At 43.2% G+C, this 20,480-nt stretch overlaps 1 pseudogene; it reads left to right on the top strand.

The window, feature by feature from the left end:
* Positions 1 to 396: 396 nt before the first annotated feature.
* Positions 397 to 10,813, top strand: LOC101126047 (selenide, water dikinase 2-like; annotated as a pseudogene).
* The last annotated feature ends 9,667 nt before the right edge of the window (positions 10,814 to 20,480 follow it).

The raw sequence follows: 20,480 nt of genomic DNA, 5'->3' as shown, positions 1-20,480 counted from the left end.
GAAATACATTTGAAGTTGAACAAGTGGGTTTATTGCTCATTGCAAAGAATGAGATTGCACACAACAGGAACCACGGGGGTATCTCAGTCAGAGAGAATTAGGAAGGATTTAGTATAGGATGTGGTGTTTTCAGGGAGGGTTTAAGGAAGCAGAGCTTTGCTCCAATCATGCTGTCAGGAAACAGGGACAATTCTATAGTTGAGTGTCTTAATAAATCTTATCTCTGAGGCTGGAAGAATGCATCGAGGCTAAAGGTGTGATCAGTAAAGAGGCAGTAGTCCCTTATAGTAGCCAGGATGAGAGGATGTCGAGGCATTTTTATGGTTTGAACAATGGTCTTGATTTTGTCTGTGTTAAGACATGATTATGAATGGTCTTAGTTTGTCTTGATCCTTCATGGTTACGGAGTACCCTTACCTACTGTTGGTGTTCTATGAAATGGTTTATGTTGAACAGGAGGACACCAAGGCCTACCTGTGGGAGCCAGGCCACGGACCCACTGGTACTGGTCCGAGGCCTGTTAGGAATGGGGCCACAGAGCAGGAGGTAAATGGAAGGCGAGTGAGCATTACTGCCTGAGCTCGGCCTCCTGTCAGATCAGCAGTGGCATTAAATTCTCATAGGAGCCTGAACTGCTATTGTGAACTGGGTACGTGAGGGATCTAGGTTGGGAGCTCCTTATCAGAATCTAATGCCTGATGATCTGACATGGAACAGTTTTATCCTGAAACCATCTCACACACATGTCAGTGGAAAAATTGTCTTCCATAGAACCAGTCCCTGGTGCCAAAAAGGTTGGGCACCACTGCTTTCAGGGGGAGAAAATCCTCCTGGTGAAGTTGTTTTAGCCTTGACAAAGACTCTCTCCTTGATCAGACTTTAGTTAAGCTCCTCTGAATCCTGAAAAGCTTGGTGTGCTTTTTGTGTAGAATCCCTTTTGACTAGGGCTTGACCTTGGTCCCTGTTCTTGTTTGGCCTGCATAGTCCAGTCGCAGCAAGAATCATGCTAATTCTGTTCAGAGAGAATCCCCCACGCTTGATATCTGATCCCCCTTAATATCAGATCAAATTGCTCAGCTCCTACCCTCAATATCTAATCACCCTGGCCTGCCTTCAACCAGAATCCTGCCACGTTCGTGTAGCAAGAACCTCTGCCCTCCACCCCTGATGTCTCCCTAAGGAATTCTCCATATGCTGACCTTTCATAGTGCTCACTTCTGTTCTTCTTATGTCTTTTTTTTGCCTCTTTTGGACTAATTATTTTTAAGATTATTATTTTATTTTCCCCTCTATTAAATATTTTTTTTAAAAATAAAGATATCCCTCTGCTATTCTTTTGTAAGTTATCCTAGAGATTAAAACAATCACTTTTGTTTTATTCCAGTTTAATATAAATGAGTTCTTTACGTTTCTCAAAGGACTTTAACTCCATGTATCTCCTTCTTTTTTGTTATTTTTTGTCATGCTGTTTAATCCTATACATATTTAAATCTCCATATTATTACTGTTTTGTACAATTAATATTCATTTAGATTTAAATACATTTACATTGCTCATTATTTCTATATGTATTCTGTGTTGCAGTCTTCTGTCTGACCCATTGGAGGAAACCATTGCTGCGTGTTGGATCCATTGTTGGTGTCCTCCTTCCCTTTGGTATCTTGGCCTTTCAAGGACACTTCTGCAGCTTCAGATCCCAATTTTCCCTCCCAGTCCTGTAAAATTGTTTGAAGCTCTGCTGGCTTCTCTGCCTCTTAGCATCTGCCCCCTGCCCAGTTTCTTAGTCTCTAGCCCAGTACCAAGAATTGACCAAGAATTGCCCCGAAGGTGCAATCAGACCAAGAATTGCCCCACAGGTGAAACTGGAATGTGGAGAGCTGGGCTCACCTCTGGAGGCTTCCTGTCTTTTGTGGATCTGGTGCCCAAATTGTGTCTGGTTGTCTTGGTGGTTCCTCTATGCCTTTAAACAGTTTTTTTGTTTTTTGTTTTTTTTTTGAGACACAGTCTCACTCTGTCACCCAAGCTGGAGTGTAGTGGTGCAATCTTAGTTCACTGCAACCTCTGCCTCCCAGGTTGAAGCTATTCTCCTGCCTCAGCCTCCCAAGTAGCTGGGATTATAGGCGTGTGCCACCACGCCCAGCTAATTTTTATATTTTTAGTAAGATGGCATTTCACCATGTTGGCCAGGCTGGTCTCAAACCCCTGACCTCAGGTGATCCACCCACCTTGGCCTCCCAAAGTGCTGGGATTACAGGCATGAGCCACCATGCCTGGCCTAAATGATTTTTAAAAATATAATTCATCTGTTCTTTAGGTTTTTCTTTAGTTTTCTTTAAACTACTCTATCATAGCCAGAACAAAAAGTCCTGTAATTATATTTTTTGTACATATATTCTCTGGCATGTGAGAAGCCTTTGATTGTTTAAGAAACCAATCAGCATGTGTTGCTTAAGGAGTCTATGGAGAGAAGTAACAGGGAGATTGCCTTTTCCCAGTTAACCCACTGCCAACTCCAGGCCCTCTTTCTCCCGAGTCCCCTTATAGTATGGAGAGAGCATCTCCCTCATCTCTCACGTCTGCTGTGGCTCCAGAGTTTCACGAATCATGCAGGGTGACTGCCTGAGTGTGCTGTTTCTGAAACTGCGAGGGCCCTCTAGCCTTAAAATATCTTCATATCCTCCCCACCCCAGCTGGCCACAGATGCCAGCAATCCCTTCGAGAAAGAACAGTCTCTGCACTATAAGAGGACTCAGGAGAAAGAGGGCCTGGGGTTGGCAGTGAGTTCACTGGAACAAGGCAACCTCTGCATTACTTCCTTAGCAGAGCTTTAAACTTTCCAGAACTCTGAGAGCCCAGGGCAACACACAGGCTTTGCTGAATGACAGATAGGAGATTCTTCTGTAAAAGCAGGAATGGGAAGCGGGGAGGCGCGTTATGACAGAGGAAAAGAGGCAGAAAAGAGAAAAACAGTCTGCCAACATTATGATCATGCCTCAGCAGTGTCCTGGGGGCAGAGGCAGGTGATCTTTCCATTGTCACAATAACCAGGGGGACCAGGTGGCTTTGACGCCCTGTATCTCCTATGTGGCTCCACAGTCCCACCGTCAATAGGAAACTGAAAAGGTGTTGCCAATGCATTCTCTGATTATCTTTATTCCTCTGCCACTGCCCCCGCAAGCTGCAGGAGTGAACCCCGTTTCATCCTCCTCTGATCTTTGGGGTTTTCTCTTACTAATCATTTGTCAGGAGCACAGCCCTTTTGACAAATCGACTGTTGCTGAAGCATGGTGTGCTTTTCGTGTACTGTAAATTCTTCCCTCGTCTGTTGCGTGTGTATGGTGTTCTATAAATACATTAATTGGTACCACTTTTAATTTAACTGTCAGTGCTGTCTCTTTTCTTGACAAGCGTATATTCAACTCTCTTATGATGGAACAAAATAAAACCACCCAGTTACAGGGGCCTATTTTGGCTAAAGTGGAATGTAACAGGAAGAAAAGTTGTAGTTATGGTGGGGAAAGACTCATCAGTGATAGTTTGTGTAAAAAATTTAGAGTAAAATTTCCTTCTTAGATGTGAGGGGAAAATCCTCCAGGAAACTACTGAAATAAGGAAGGTAAGGTGGAATTATCAGAACAGCTGCAATTTAGGAAATGGGCTGAAACCAATTTCAACTTCATTTTAGCATTCATCAAGTCATACTTATTTTAGATGACTTTAGTTTTGGAGGAGTTTCAGAAACCATATTCCTTATATGTTCCTTTCTGCCTTGAAAGGCTGCAGCCAACTCACAACAATGGAAACCCAACTGGTGCAAATGTTCATTTCAAATGTCTTTTACACTAGATAGAAATTGGAACGAACTAGTCATACAATAGAGTATATTTTTACTTACTCCCATCTAGATGGCATTTAAGGATATAGTAGCAAATAATCTTAAATGTCTGCTACTCTGTGTTCCAAAGTTTATAAAACCAATGTTTTGAGATTTGGCAATTGACTAAAATTTAGGGTATAATGAGGCCCTTTATTTCTAGATAAATTTAGGTTGATTTCATCCAAGCCCAGTAGACTGGCGTATCAGTCAAGATTCTGCCAGAGAAACAGAATCAGTGATTGTGGGGTCTGGCAAGTCTGACGTCCCTAGAGCAGTCCGTCAGGAAGAGCCATCTGGAGTCTGTCAGGCCAGAGCTGATGCTGCTGTCTACAGGCGGAATTTTCCTTCCTCTGGGAAACCTCAGTTTTGCTCTGAAGGCCTTCATCAGATTGGATAAGGCTCAGCCAGATTATTGAGGATAATCTCCTTTCTTTAACATCAACTGACTGTAGATGCTAACCACATCCACAAAATACCTTGGCAGCAACACCTAGGCTGGTGTTTGATCAAGTACTGGATACTGTAGCCTTGCCATGTTGACCTATAAGACCAACCATTACCGCTGGTGGTGAAAACTCCTCCTCGGTTTGAACAGAATTATCTGAAAGTGTTGCTCGGTGTATCCACTACAAATGGCATCAGTCCTGAAGGCCTGGACTGCATGGTCTGGCCTCCAACTCCTAAATGGAGTCCTTCTTGTGGAGTGAGAGAAGCCCAGGTCAGGCTGTCCTTGTTCTCTTCGTTCCTAATACTTTGACAGGGGCATGAGCTCAGGGTGCTAGACTCTGGGGCACAACTTTCCTATTTTTCATGAAGGCTGCACAGAATGAATATCTGCATCAATCAACCACTTCATTCTTTGTCTCTGCTCTGGAGAATGTCATGTGGGGAATGGCCTTTAAGAATTTGCAGTCTGTGTTCAGTTCTAAAGAATGCTTATTTTAAAAATATATCAAAATGAATACAATTTCTGTAAGTATGGATTCTTTACTTACAAGTATGTTTCCTTATAGAACAAAGGGAATGTGAAAAAAGAATATGGTCATAAAACTGTAAAATGTGCATTTGGCCAACCAATATTTAATTTATTTATTATTAATTATTTTAGAGAGGGGGGGTCTCACACTGTCACCCAGGCTGGAGTGCAGCTGCATGATGATAACTCACTGCAACCTCAAACTCCTGGGCTAAAGTGATCCTCTTGCCTTAGCCTCCCAAGTAGCTAGTACTGCAGGTGTGTGCCACCACTCCCAGCTAATTTGTTGTTGTTGTTTTGTAGAGATGGGGGTCTTACTGTGTTTCCTAGGCTGGTCTTGAACTCTTGGCCTCAAGCTATCCTCCCACCCTGGCTTCCCAAAGTGCTGGAATCACAGGTATGAGCCACCATGTCTGGCCCCGATATTTATTTTATAGAAAGTTCCATTTTTTATAGCTGGAATAATTTTAAATATGACTCAATGTAACTTCTTTAGTTTGTTTAGTTATTTTATAAGTATACATTAGAATGTACAAAATGAATGCATGAGAATAAGTGTAATACACAGTCAATAAGGAAGAAAATAGATTTGAATTTAAGCTTAGATACTATTCCTTGGTCACTTTTGACTCAGCAAAAGTGAAATATGAAGGAAAAACATTTTTATTTAATTTGTTTGTTAAATATAGTTGGTATTAGAGAAATTCTTCTTCTTCTTCCACCAAAAGCCACTTTGAACTTCTCTTCTGGTGTGTAAGCTCCATTTTATCAAATGTAACTTTAAAATACAAGTTCTGTTGTTATGAATACATTCAGCACCCATTAAGATGCTTTGATATTCCCTATGACAGATATTCCCTGTAAAACACTTGGCTTGTTTTTATGTCTCCAAACTCTATCATTGTACATGAAGAGGAAAGGGAAAAGGAAAGTTGAAATATTTTGATCTTTATTTTCACAATAAAATCATCTTGGGTTCTAAGAAGCACAAAGCAACTTTGCAATATTACTGCTTGAATAAAAAGCAACATTGTCCACATTTTGTGCAAATGGGAAGTGAGTCCAGGTATTCACAGTGCATATCCAGTGAGCTGACCAGAGCAGGACCCATAAGGAATTTGCCTGGGAGCAGCGAGGGCGTCATGCTGGCCGACCACAGCAACCTTTAAACCTGTGGTGGTAAAACTCAGGGTTTGGGATCTGCTGCATGGAAAGGAAAAATTTTAAACTAGCCTCTTTCATCTTGATTGAGGGTGGAAACATAAACGGGAGTGTTTGTGCTCGAACCTCTTGAAACCAGTTTCTTGGAAAGTAATAGTTAAGTGTTTTCTTAAAACATCATTTGCAATTGAAAATGCAAACCGTAGGGCTCATTAGTTTGTCCATGGGTGGTCTTCAGAGGCTGGACCAAGGCTGGGTGTTTGGATGTTGGCCTGTGTGAGCTGACTGAGGTATGGGAAGGCCTAGACACATTGTTTTTGGGGAAACTTAAAAATAAGTAAGTCACATGATTTGTCTGCTTTCACCTCCGTTCAACCCTAGAACATTTGGCTCTGGTGTTAGTCTGTTTTGCATTGTTATACAGGAATATCTGAGGCTTGGTAATTTATAAAGAAAAGAGTTTTATTTTGGTTCACGGTTCAGAGGCTTTATAAGAAACCTAATGCTGGCATCTACTTCTGGTGAGGGCCTTAGGAAGCTTACAATCATGGTAGAAGGTGAAGGGGGAGCAGGCGTGTCACATGATGAGAGAGCAAGAGAGATGCCAGGCTCTTTTAAACAACCAGCTCTTGCATGAACTAACAGAGTGAGAAATCACTTATTACCGTGGCGAGGGCACCAAGCCATTTATGAGAGATCCACCCCCCTGACACAAACACCTCCCACCAGGCTCCATCTCCAACTTTGGGATTCACATTTCATATGAGATTTGGAAGGGACAAACATCCAAACCCTATTAGCTACACAGTGTCCCAGTGAGGCCACACAGCACAGATTCACAAGCTAGAGAAGCCCCTGTTCAGCAAGGATGGGCTCACTCTCACCTCTGAACACTGTACAATTAGCATTTTGCTGACACGCCCAGCCAATGTGAGCAGCTCTTTATTTATGGGTGAAAAACTGCCAATCACTGGCGATTAGGTGGAGAAGTCTCATTTCTATTGTCAACCTCATTTCTTCTTCTTCTTTTTTTTTTTTTTGAGACAGAGTCTGACTCTGTCGCCCAGGCTGGAGTGCAGTGGCATGATCTCGGCTCACTGCAAACTCTGCCTCCCGAGTTAAAGCAATTCTCTTGCCTCAACCTCCCGAGTAGCTGGGGTTACAGTCATATACCACCACACCTGGCTAATTTTTGTATTTTAGTAGAGACAGAATTTCACCATGTTGCCCAGGCTGGTCTCGAACTCCTGACCTCGTGATCCTCCCGCCTGGGCCTCCCAAAGTGCTGGGATTATAGGCGTAAACCACTGTGCCCAGCCCTCATTTCTGTTATCAAATTAGAATCAACCTTTTTGGTTATGAAAGATTCATTTCACATTGTGATTTAGAACACAACCGCAGTTGTGTGTGTGCACACATGCTTGCACATCAAACTTAAAGTTTCACAGACCAGCTCTCTCCTGCTTACCTGTGATTTGCTCTGGTATTTCTTATCCTATCCTATTCAATCCATCCCATCCTACCCTATCCTAAGCATCTTCTCCTATCCAATCCATCTTCTCCTTCTCTCCTCTCCTCTTCTCCCCTTCCCTCTCCTCCCCTCCCCTCCTTATTCTATCCTATCCCATCTTGTGTCATCCCATCCCATCCCACCCTATCCTATTCTATCTGTATCCCAAGTGCTAGTCATGACTCACTACATTTATATTATGACACTTTAATATCTGATGGATCTACTTCCAGCAAATAAAACCAGCAATGGTGCAATTTCACGAGCACTGGCAGAAAAGGCACTCTTCTGTATGAAACAACCTGCTGCCCACAGATATACTGATTTCTGACAATGTGCCCAGCCCTTTTCCTCCCAAGTGAGAAGGATAAAGAGAAGAGGTAAAGTACACTCCTTCTGTATGATACATATATACACAGGTGTGTGTGTGTGTGTGTGTGTGTGTGTGTGTGTGTATACTTACCGTAAATAGTCCCCAAACTTGACTTTCCTTTCCCTGAAGTGGGATAGGAAAGAAGAAATCAATATCAGTTGAATCTGCATAGTGCATGGATTGGTGCTGGGGATAGAAACTCTTTTTTCAATTCTTACATTTCATCAAAGCTAGTAGTAAACAGAAGTTACTAGCAGAGAAGACCTTGAGTAAACTAATTGGTGATCTGAATTAATGTCTTGATATGGCATTAATTTTCTTTCCCTGTCAATTCTGGGAGACATTCTAAAAGCCCTTAGAATGGAAATTAATTGCCTAGCTTTTCCTGTGATGTTAATAGTACTCCCTTGGGCCTTCAAAAGCAACTTTCAAAGGAGAATGTGATCTGTTGCATAGTTCTGTTTATTTTTGTTTTTCCAGAGTTTGGACTTCTTTATTAAAGGCTGTCAACCTAAGGCTTTGACCACAAAGATTTAGCACCATGTTTTTCAGAAAAAGAAAATCAAAATTGGGGTTAATGAAAATTAAAAATCTTTGAGACTCCTTGTAGGTCTCTTGTACAGACACTTGTTTTGCAACTGTCTCTTGCCTGGGTGCGCCAGGTCTTTGCGGACCAGCTCGACCAGAGGAAAAACAAAATAAACATTACCAATGGTGGCTGTCATAACCGGCAACCTCTTTTATTTTTTTCCTACCAGACAAACCTCTTTTTTTTTCCTGCATTAAAATTTTGTCTGTTTTTGACATTTGAATCACCCTAGAATGTGGAATACTGTTTTTGGTGCAGCTACTGGATAAGTGTCTCCTACCTACCTTGTCTGGAAAAAGCCCCAAGTATCTCCTTCTCATGTGCCCTTGGCCTGGAGGCACTGCCCTTCCTGGCTTCCCTAGCTCAGGCTTTGGAGCCCACATAGTCACCAGCATGAAATTCAATCCCTATTCTCAGGCACCTGAATAGATAGGAGTTCAGCACATGCTCCAAATAGCCCGCCCGGGGACCTGGGAAAGGTGAACTGTTAACCTGCAGTGGGCCTGCCTAGCCTTCAAATGTCAGATGACATGAAATGCTCCTCAGTGTTTGAAGATATTAGTCACACAGTAAACAAAAATACAGAGATTCTTGGAGGAGGCAGTGGTTGAAGTATTAGAAACAGACATGTCAGAACAGGAGTATCCTGTCATCCTTGCTTTGCCTCATAAACAGGCGGGTACAGAGGCTGGGACATAATTCCTAAGCTGCTCCTATGACTTTATATCTCAAAATACTCAACATCGATTTCTGGGTTTCCCAAAAGTTGGCTCCAACACTTATCTCCCCTTTTCTATAGATCCAGTCTCTTCAAATACTGGCTCTTCGTACCGTGCAAGCATGTGATAAACCTCTCCCATTTTGGAGGAAGGCCAAGGAGGGGTGGCTTGGGCGAGAAGGTGTCCAGAATGGTGCCCGGGAGAATCTCTGTGGGAGATATTTGACTGTTACTTCATATTAACTTGAATGGAAACTAAAACGGCACTCTCCTCTTCTCCCCTCTCCTCAGGCCTTTCCAGCAGGCGCGATGGCGGAAGCCCCGTGACGGTGGCCACGGCGGCGGCGGAAGTCTCATCAAGCCCGGCGGCCTTGTCTCTGGGCTGGGCCTTCTCGAGCTACTGGCCCTTCTAGCCCCAGTTGTGGGGTCTCAGCCTGAGCTGGCGACTGACCGGCTTCTCCGGCAGGAAGGGCTGAGGCTGCAAGCGCCCGCAGGAGGCACTGCCCAAACTCCTGGCCAGACTGACACGGCCCACACCCAGCTGGGACGAGGCTGCCCAGGAAGCACCCCTGCCAGGAAGCACCGCTGCCAATGCCCTTCCAGCCCTGGGCATTGGGATAGACTCTTGCATCATCTCACTGAGGCATGGAGGCCTGTCACTGGTGCAGACCACGGACTTCTTTTACCCCTTGGTGGAGGATCCCTACATGAAGGGGTGCATAGCTTGTGCCAACGTGCTGAGTGACCTCTAGGACATAGGCATTACTGAGTGTGACAACGTGTTGACGTTCCTCAGCCTTAGCCAGAGTATGAGTGAGGAGGAATGCGAAAAGATAATGCCACTCATGATCAAAGGCTTTCGGGACGCTACTGAGGAGGGAGGAACTGCAGTGACAGGTGGACAAACGGTGGTCAACTCTTGGCTTATCATGGGTGGAGTTGCCACTGTGGTGTGTCGGCCAAGTGCATTCACAATGCCTGATAATGCCGCTATTGGGGATGTGCTGGTGTTAACCAAACCCTTAGGAACCCAAGTTGCTGTCAATGCCCACCAATGGCTGGAGGATACTGAAAGATGGAATCAGGTGAAGATGGTGGTCTTTGGAGAAGAAGTAGATCTGGCCTAACAGGAAGCCATGCTCAATATGGCTACCATCAACAGAACTGCTGCTGGATTAATGCACAAATTTAATGCCCATGTGGCCACAGATATCACAGGCTTTGGCATTCTAGGACACTCTCAGAACCTCGTGAAGCAACAAAGAAATGATGTGTCCTTTGTCATTTGCAATCTGCCAGTCATTGCCAAGATGGCTGCCATCAGCAAGGCCAGGGGGCAGTTTGGGCTTCTTCAAGGAACCTCAGCAGAAACCTCAGGAGATTACTGATTTGTCTTCCAAGAGAACAGGTGGCTCACTTTTTTTCTGAAATCAGATCTTCCAAGTACAGAGAGGGTCACCAAGCATGGATTGTTGGCATTGTGGAAAAGGGAAATCAGACAGCCTGGATCGTTGACAAGCCTCGAGTTATTGAGGTCCTTCCTCGTGGGGCCACTGCCCCTGCTCTTGCTCCTGCACATTCCAATGTGTCCTCAGAGCCTAGCTCATGAAATGAAATGGCACAAGTTGTTTAGAGCTTAGGGCCTTTGTAAACAATCATGGAGAATTCTCAAGAGTTGATTTAAGAAATTCCCAAAGAAGACTACCTGCATAGTGGTTGCAGCTGCCCTTTCTAGGTGATCTGAATTAGCCCATCAGAAGCTGCCTGTGTGTGCATCCCAAGGCCAGAAGTAACATTTTGAACTTTGTGGGGACATTTGTTCATCTCCCGGGTAGAAGAGGAGCAGAAAAACTTGTTTCCTCTCTCCAAAGTAAGATGAGGCTATTCCAGTTTGAGGGATGTTTTTTGCATTGGGTTGATTAATTTCTGCACAGGGAGTGAGATTATTTATTAAAACTGCATACACACACAAAAAGTAAATTGCACAATGAAAAAAATTTAGATCTGAAGCAAATGAGTTTGGACCAATACTATTGATAAATCTAAATTGTTATGAGAGATCTTATAGTGCAATGTCAAATTCTTTATTAGATTTTTCTGAAGTACTGGCTCTTTCCTGCTCTGGACAAGAATTGAGCAGCTTGTTTAAAGACTGGGAAAGGAGGACCTGCAATCATCTGACTTGGTCTCTGTTAATGATGTCTCTCCCTCTAAACCCCATTAAGGACTGGAAGAGGCAGAAAGAGCCCTAGAGCCCAGGCCTTGGTGGTCATTAAGATGTTAAATCTTGTGCTGAAAATTTCTGGTGATTTAATCAATGAAGAATAATTTCTAGCTAAAAAACCAAAATTTATTCCATTTTATAACACAAAACCCTCCTTTGACTATTCTCCTTTTCCTCCCAACAGTGGCTTCTCTTTCTTTTTCTAGATCTGTATGTCTCAACCTTTGGTGTACATCAGAATCAGCTACAGAACTTGTTAAAGCACACATTCCTGAGCCTCATCCTCAGAGTTTCTGATCTGGTAGGTTTGGGGTCGGGTCCAAGAACGTGCATTTCTAACAAGTTCCCAGGTGATGCTGACGGTTGGGGACCCACTTTGAGAAACACCACTCTAAAGAGCACCCTCTGCATTCATTGGCTTTGCTTGCTCTTTTTCCATTCACTACCCAACCTGCTGTCACCTGTCTGCTGCCCCACACCACTGACCTCCAAAGGTCAAATTCAGTGGAGCTTTGTATCCCATCTTACTTGAGCCCTCTGTGACGTTGGTTCCCTGGCCACACAGCTCTCTTTCTTCCTTTGGCTTCCCTGACATCACTCCTTCCCAATTGTCTCCTTCCTTTCTGGCTGCTCTTTTTGAGTTGCCTTTTCAGGAACGTCTTCTCCTGCCCATGGTGTGTTTCAGTCTTCTTCCAGGTGCTGCTCTTGTCCTCTGCATTTTTCACTCTGTATTCTTCCTGGTTGCCTCACCCACGGTACAGCTTTAACTGGCATGCCAGTAACCCTCAGATCAACTTCTCTACCGCAAGGCTCTCTTCTAGCTCTCTATCTGCACATCCAGACTCATAAAGTTAGACATGTCCCCAGGTGGGCTTATTATATTTGCCCTCAAACAGCCTACTTGTTTGACTTATCTTCAGGAAGGGCAACTATTTTACCCTGAGCCAGAAGTCTGTATGTCACTCTTACTTTTTTCTCCTTCACTTTTATTCCTGACATTCAATTCATCATCAAGATCTCTCTCATATTGCCCTCCTTTCATTTTTCATTGCTAATGCCTCAGTTTCCTACTGTTTGCTGATGTTACTGAGATAATCTCCCAAACTTAATTCTGCAGGCTGGGGCAGGATGGGGTACTTCCTGGGTATTAGCTTTCCAGTGTTTCCAGGCACTTCTTTTTTTTTTTTTTGAGATAGAGTCTTGCTGTTGCCCAGGCTGGAGTGCAGTGGTGCAATCTTGGCTCACTGCAGGCTCCGCCCCCTGGGTTCACGCCATTCTCCTGCCTCAGCCTCCCACGTAGCTGGGACTACAGGCGCCCGCCACCTCGCCTGGCTAATTTTTTTGCTTTTTTTTTCAGTAGAGACGGGGTTTCACCGTGTTAGCCAGGATGGTCTCGATCTCCTGACCTTGTGATCTGCCCACCTCGGCCTCCCAAAGTGCTGGGATTACAGGCATGAGCCACCGCGCCTGGATGGCACTTTTTAAATACTGGCAACATATAGGAGTCCCTCAAATCAGGTAACATTTTGCTATTCCATAAATTCTGGTTTTGCCATTTGATGCTATATCATTTTATACAATAAGACATTTTATTTTATTATTTTTTTGAGACAAAGTCTCACTGTGTCACCCAGGCTAGAGTGCAGTGGTGCCATCACAGCTCACTGCAGCCTGAATCTCTGGGGCTCAAGTGATCCTTCTGCCTCAGCCTCCAGAGTAGCTGGGACTGCAGGCACACACCACCACACCCAGCTAATTTTTTTGAAAAATTGTTTTGCAGAGATAGGGATCTCTCTCTGTTGCCCAGGCAGGTTAGAACTCCTGGGCTCAGGCAATCCTCCCACCTCAGCCTCCCAAAGTGGTGTGATTACAAGTGTGAGCCACCACACCTGGCCAAGAAGAATTTTACTACTAATAAAAGTAATGCGGGAGGCTTGCATTCTTAGCTCCATTTCAGATGAGGAAACTGAGGCTCTGAGAAGGTAATAGAGTTAGAAAAAAGTGGAGCCAAAGATACAAACAAGGTCTGCAAAAAGAAAGTTTTGTAAAATGAAAAATGTCTAGCTCCTTCCATGTAGAATTGCAGAGTATAGTTCCATTATTGTGTTGAAGTGCATTAAGTTTTAATAAATACATATATTTCTGTAATAAAGCACATTCGTATAGTAAAGTGAAAAATGTACTAAAGCCAAATATGATCTGGTGACCCATTTCTATATGCAATTTTGTTTTCTCTCTCTTTCTCTCTCTCTGTATGTGTGTATATGCATGGGTGTGTATATGTAGTTTTATGAAAATTTTAAAACTTTTATTTGGAAATAATTGTAGATTTTCAGGAACTTGCAAAGATAGTACAGAGAGGCCCTGGGTCCTCTTTATCCAGTGGTTACATCTTATATAACTATAGTACAATATTAAAGCCAGCAAATTAACATTGGTACTATGTAAGTTATGTATAGTTCCATGCCATTTTGTCACAGCCATAGATTTATGTGACCACCACCATAATCAAGATATAACACTACTCTATGACCACAAAGATCTTCCTCATGCTACCTCTTTATAATCATTTCCTCTTCCCTTCACCATTCCTAATCCCCAGCTACTACTAATCTGTTCTCCATCTCTATAATTTGTCATTTTAAGAATGTTGTATAAATGGAATTATATGGTATGTGACCTCTTGGGACTGACTTTTTTTCCACTCCATAATGTCCTTGCGTATAGTTGGGTAATGTTTTTAAAATCCTCTTTGCCAATATCTGTCTTTTAGTTGTCTCTCTCTCACTGATTTCAAGATTTATTTATTTACTTTTAGTATGTATGTATGTATGTACGTACGTATTTTATTTGAGACAGAGTCTCGCTGTGTTGCCTAGGCTGGAGTGCAGTGGCATGATCTTGGCTCACTGCAATCTCTGGCTCCCAGATTCAAGCTATTCTCCTGCCTCAGCCTCCCGAGTAGCTGGGGACTATAGGCATGTGCCACCACGCCTGGCTAATTTTTGTATTTTTTGCTGGAGATGGAGTTTCACCATGTTGCCCAGGCTGGTCTTGAGCTCCTGACCTCCAATGATCCACCCGCCTTGGCCTCCCAGAGTGCTGGGATTACAAGCATGAGCCACCACGCCCGGCCACCTTTAGTTTTTACAAGATTAACTAATATGTGTCTTGACATGGATTTCTTTAGGTTTATTCTGTTCAGAATTCACATAGCTTCTTCTTTCTTTAAGTTGTGTCTTTTACCAAACTTGGGAAAATTTTAGTTATTGTATTTTTTAATACCTTTTTAGCCCACCTTCTTTCTCCTCTCCTTCTGGGACTCAAATGACATGAGTGTTTGATTTCTTTGTTATAGTCGTATAGGTTCCTGAGTTCGTTCATTTTTTTTTTCAGTTAGTTTTTTTTTTTTTCTGTTGTTCAGATTGAGTAATTTCTATTCTGCTGCCTCAGCTTCCTGAGTAGCTGGACTACAGGTGTGCACCACCATGCCTGGCTAATTTTTGTATTTTTAGTAGAGATGGGTTTTTGCCATGTTGGCCAGGCTGGTCTTGAACTCCTGACCTCAAGTGATTGGCCTGCCTTGGCCTTCCAAAGTGTTGGGATTACAGGTGTGAGCCACAGTGCCTGGCCAATTTCTAGTGTTCTAGTCTCAAGTTCACTGATTCTTTTCTCTGTCCTTTCCCTTCTGCTGTGAAGCTCATCTATTGAGATTTTTTTTTATATATATATTTTAGTTCTAAAATTTTTATTTGGTTCTTCTTTACATCTTCTATTTGCTCAGATTTTCTCTTTTTTCATTTGTTTCAAGAAAGTTTTTGTAATTGTTCATTGAAGGCTTTTTATGATGGCTGCTTTAAAATCTTTATCAGACAATTCCAACATTATTATCTTGGTGATGGCATCTGTGGACTGTCTTTTCTTATTTAATATGAGATTTTCCTGGTTCTTGGTGTGATTAGTGATTTTGTATTTTACCCTGGATATTTTGGGTATTACGTCATGAGACTCTAGTTCTTACTTAAATCTGTTTAGCAGCTTCCTCTGACATGTGCTGCAGGGAAAGAAGTGCTCCCCCTTGTTACTGCCAGGTGGGGGTGAAAATCTAGTTTCCCCACTTAGTTTCCTTTATGCCTCCAGGGGCAGGACCCCCATTACTGCTGGGTGGAGGTGGATTGCAGGCTCCTTGTAGACCTCAGCTGACAACCACTCTGGCTGGGAAGGAGAGGAACGTCTCACTATTGCTCCCCATGCGGCCTCCACTGACACTGTTTGAGGGGTGCTTACCACCAGATGGTGGTGAGATTTCTGGCCTCCGAAACCCTTTCGATAAGCTAGGGAGGAGGAGGAATGCCTTATTACCTCTGGGTGGAAGTGGAAGCCCAAGATCCCCATATGGCCTCCATTGACACCATGAAGGGGGTTTCACGTTGCTGGCGTGGGTGACAATCCTGGCTCCTCACTCAATCGTCTTTCATAATAATGGGATGGAGGAGATAGAGTGAGGTGTTATTGCTACTGCTGGGAGAGGGTGGAATTCCAGGATCCCCTCTCGGCCTTTGCTGATGGAGGAGGAGGTGGGGCTCTATTTTTCTGTGGTGTGTGGCTGGGGTAGAGTGGCTATTGTCCAAAAGTTTTCTGTCTTGCTATGTCATAACTTTCCTTGTTCTTTTGTCTTTTCTTTTCTTTTTTTTTGAGATGGAGTTTTGCTCTGTTGCCCAGGCTGGAGTGCAGTGGCACAATCTCGCCTCACTGCAACCTCCACCTCCCAGGTTCAAGTGGCTCTCCTGCCTCAGCCTCCTGAGTTGCTGGGATTACAGGCGTGTGCCACCACGCGCCCAGCTAATTTTTGTATTTTTAGTAGAGATGGGGTTTCACCATGTTGGCCAGGCTGGTCTTGAACTCCTGACCTGAAGTGATCCACGCACCTCAGCCTCCCAAAGTGCTGGGATTACAGGCATGAGCCACCGTGCCCGGCCACACCTTTCTTTGTTCTTCGGCTAGAAGCAGTAGCTTCTCCTGGGGGCGTTTTTAGTCTGCCCCTGTTACTGTTTTTCAGTTGCTGGCTTCTCTGGCACCATGTCTGGGATGAGTGAGGCAAAAAGAAAACCCAGGGAACTTGTCACAGTGTGGTCCTCGGGGTTCCAGGCCCTTGTCAGTTTGCCTTCATTTTGTCACCTTTCAGAGGCTTGTTATGTTTGTTTTATGCATAACATCTGGGGTTTTCAGGTGTACTTTAACTTTATTTGTTTAGATAAAAGGCAGTCATGCTTTCCTAGGAATGTTCCGGAAAAGCTGCATACTGATGGTCTGTGAGTGCTAAAGTGTGCGTACTGCTTCTAAAGGCCCCAGGCCTTCCCAAGCGTCTATTCCTGCGTGTCCTACAGGCACTTAAGCTGACAGATCAGCCTCAGGTCCCTTCCTCTGTTTCCACTATTTCAACCAGAGATCCTAACTATCAGTGCTGTCATCTGAGGCTGCACCTTGGAAGGCCATTTAGATAGACCCTTCCTCACACAGGCGATTATTCCCCACGTCTAACCGACGTTACTTCCTGAGCGCCTTTTGAGCTAACCATGTCCTGCCTATATTCCCTTGCTTTATTTGAGCCATTATCATCTCTCACCTGCACTGTTGCCATAACTTCTTAACACATCTGTTTGCATCCACTTTGTCCCCTCTGAGCCGCTCACCCACAGTTCTGAAATGCTTCTTTCTAACATGAACTTTTTCGACCCTTCAAGTCTGGCTCTGGGTCTCCCCAAGACCTTTTAGCCAGGGGGCAGAGAACTTGTGATTAGGCCTCCATCTCTAGCCTCACCCTCAGCCACAACCTTCTAGAATATTCCCGCACAGTGTCACTGGTGGCCAGCTATCAATCACATCCCCAAAGCCTTCCCCTGGACCTTTGCACACAGTTTTTCTTCTGTTGTGAATGCCCTCACTTACTCTTTCCTTTTTTTTTTCCAATCTGATCCTCAAAATGTAAGCATATGTTACTTTATTTGGGAAGATTTCCTAGGTACTATACTTCTCTCATTGCACTTAAACAAGGTATTATAGTTATGTTTATTTACACATCTAACTCTCCTGGAGACTATTAATTCCCTTCATAGAGGGGACATGTCTGACCACAGAGTAGCATCGTGTAGTGCTTAAAAACAAGGACACCGGAGTCCTGAATTTATATTCAGACTCCTGCTTATTAGTTCTATGGTCTCAGGGAATTTACGGAACGTCTTTGTGTCTCAAATTTAGTTACATGTGGAATGGAGATTATTGTGATGACTGAATGAGGTAATACATCGAAATTGCATAGCACAGTGCCTGTCACAAAATAAGCTCTTAATAGTTGTTAGTTATGGTGATGACTTACTTTGCTGTAATTTACCAAACTATTCTCTCGCTGTGGAATATTTGCATTGCTTCTATTTTTTTTCCTATCATAGCTAACCCTGGTAGAAAATGTAAAAATCAAAACACAAGAGATGACTAGAATTGGGATTACTTCTACGCCTTTGTATCTGAAGTTGACAAAATCAACTATTTTCTATCTATGTTTGAAGTGGTTGCTGAAAAATTTTGGTATTCTTTGTGACCTCTTCCACGCTGCAAAGCACACTGGAGCTTTTAAGATTAATTAAATTTTTCTCTCCCGCCTAGCTACTGGAAGAGAAAAATCCCAAAGGAAGCACATGACAAGTGAATTTGTACTTGAGCAATGGGTAGTGTGAATGCATTATAATTCAGTTTCTGTATTTGGATTTTTCTGCTCTCAGATGAGTATACTTGAGGTTTTGAAGAACTCCCTGACCTTGTTTCTTCTATACCTATCTCTACCCCAAATAGCTGGGTTTATAAACACAAATTAAGTGAAAGGTACAAATTTCCTCTGTGCTAAGGGAAAGCTCATTTGAGGAGTTGGGACTCTACTTTCATTATTAAAGTGATACTGGTTTTAGCCTCTTACTCATTTCAGGCTGCTATAACAAATACCATAGATGGGGAGGCTTAACCAACATTTATTTCTCAGGGTCATGGAAGTTGGGAAGTCCAAAATCAAGGTGCGGGCTGATCCAGTTCCTCATGAGGACCTTCATCCTGGTTTGTAGACTAATGCCTTCTTGATGTATTCTCACATGGTAGACAGAAAAATTATCACTCTGTTTCTTTTTATAAGGGCACTAATCCCATTCATGAGGGCTCCACACTCAAGACCTAATTACAGATGGTTCCCAGCTTATGATGGTTTAGCTAATGACTTTTTGACTTTACAGTGGTGTGAAAATTATACTGTACTTTGAGTATCCATACAACCATATGTTTTTTACTTTTTGGTACTGTATTCAATAAATTACATGAGATATTCAATAATAAAGTAGGCTTTGTGTTAGATGATTTTGCCCAACTGTAGGCTAATGTAAGTGTTCTGAGCATAGAAGCTAGGGTCAGCTAAGCTCTCATATTGAGTAGGTTAGGAGGATTAATTGTGCATATATATATATATTTTTTTTTCTGCGATAAAATCTTGCTCTATCACCCAGGCTGGAGTGCAGTGGTGCAATCTCAGCTCGCTGTAACCTCCGCTTCCTGGGTTCAAGCGCTTCCCATGCCTCAGCCTCCCGAGTAGCTGGGATTACAAGCGCGTACCACCACACCTGTCTAATTTTTTTGTATTTTTAGTAGAGACGAAGTTTTGCCATGTTGGCCAGGCTGGTCTCAAACTCCTGGCTTCAAGTGACCCATCTACCTTGGCCTCCCAAAGTGCTGGGATTACAGGCGTCTCAAAGTGCTGGGATTATAGGAGACTTAACAATATTTTAAACTCATGATGAGTTGATCAGGATGTAACCCCATCATAAGTTACACAGCAAACCTCCCCAAAACCTCTCCTCCAAATAACATCACATTGAGTATTAGGGCTTGATGAATTTCTTGTTGGGGGACATAAACATTCAGTCCATAGTCTCCTTCAGGAGAGGGAGGTAGGTAGGTTTTAAAAAAATTATTATTTTTATATGTTTGGGTGTACAAGGGCAGCTTTGTCACATGGCTATATCACGTAGCGGTGAGGTCTGGGCTTTTAGCGTAACCATCACCCCAACAGTGAACATTGTGCTGAATAGGTAATTTTTCAACCCTCACCCCGCCATCACTCTCCAGAGATAGGGAATTTTCTGAAAGATCTCTGGGAATGTTGCCTCCTGAGACGATTGCAGTGTTAGGACTACACCATCTGATTTCAGCTCCTATCCCCAAAGCATGTTATATTTACAATTGGAGTTTCAAGGACTAACCAAAAGCATGTTCTATCTCTGCCCAGAGGTTTCTTATTAAGCAGAGTGAAGCCCTTCTCATTGTTTCCTATTCTTATTCATGAATAATCCCTCAAAGTTTTTCATGCTTAACAAAAATCTGTTATATTGTAATTTAGTGCTTTTGCTTCATGTCCTTGTTAGAGTGGGATGGGTTGAGGATGAAGATGAATGATTTTCAGCTTTAAAAGTTCCCTTAATATACTGTTTCCTTATATGAAGATAATAATAATAATTATTATTTTTTGAGACAAAGTCTTGCTCTGTTGCTCAGGTTGCAGTGCAGTGGCACAATCTCAGCTCATTGCAACCTCTGCCTCCTGGGTTCTCGTGCCTTAGCTTCTGGAGTAGCTGGGATTACAGCCATGTGCCACCATGCCCGGCTAATTTTTGTATTTTAAGTAGAGATGGGGTTTCACCATGTGGCCAGGCTGGTTTCGAACTCCTGACTTCAGCCTCTTAAAGTGCTGGGATTATAGGTGTGAGTCATTACGCCTGGCAAAGATAATTACTTTGAAGGGATTCTGTTGTCTCCAAGGTAACTAAACTCAAGCTTGGTCCACCCATCAACAGGATTTCAGTTTCAGAGCCACCTCTGGGTCTGCACCTCCCCTGTGGGGCCTACTGTTTGGCCTTGTGCAGTGCTTTGGATCTCTGCTTTCCAGATCAGGTTTGGAAATCAGCTCCATAGCATGAACAGCCGCTTTCCAACTGTACACGCTATTGTGGGCAGATTA

Source organism: Gorilla gorilla, chromosome 19, assembly GCF_029281585.2.
Source record: "Gorilla gorilla gorilla isolate KB3781 chromosome 19, NHGRI_mGorGor1-v2.1_pri, whole genome shotgun sequence".
NCBI lineage: Eukaryota > Metazoa > Chordata > Mammalia > Primates > Hominidae > Gorilla > Gorilla gorilla.
Note: the sequence above shows the minus strand (reverse complement) of the source record. Positions and strands in the feature narration are given on the sequence as shown.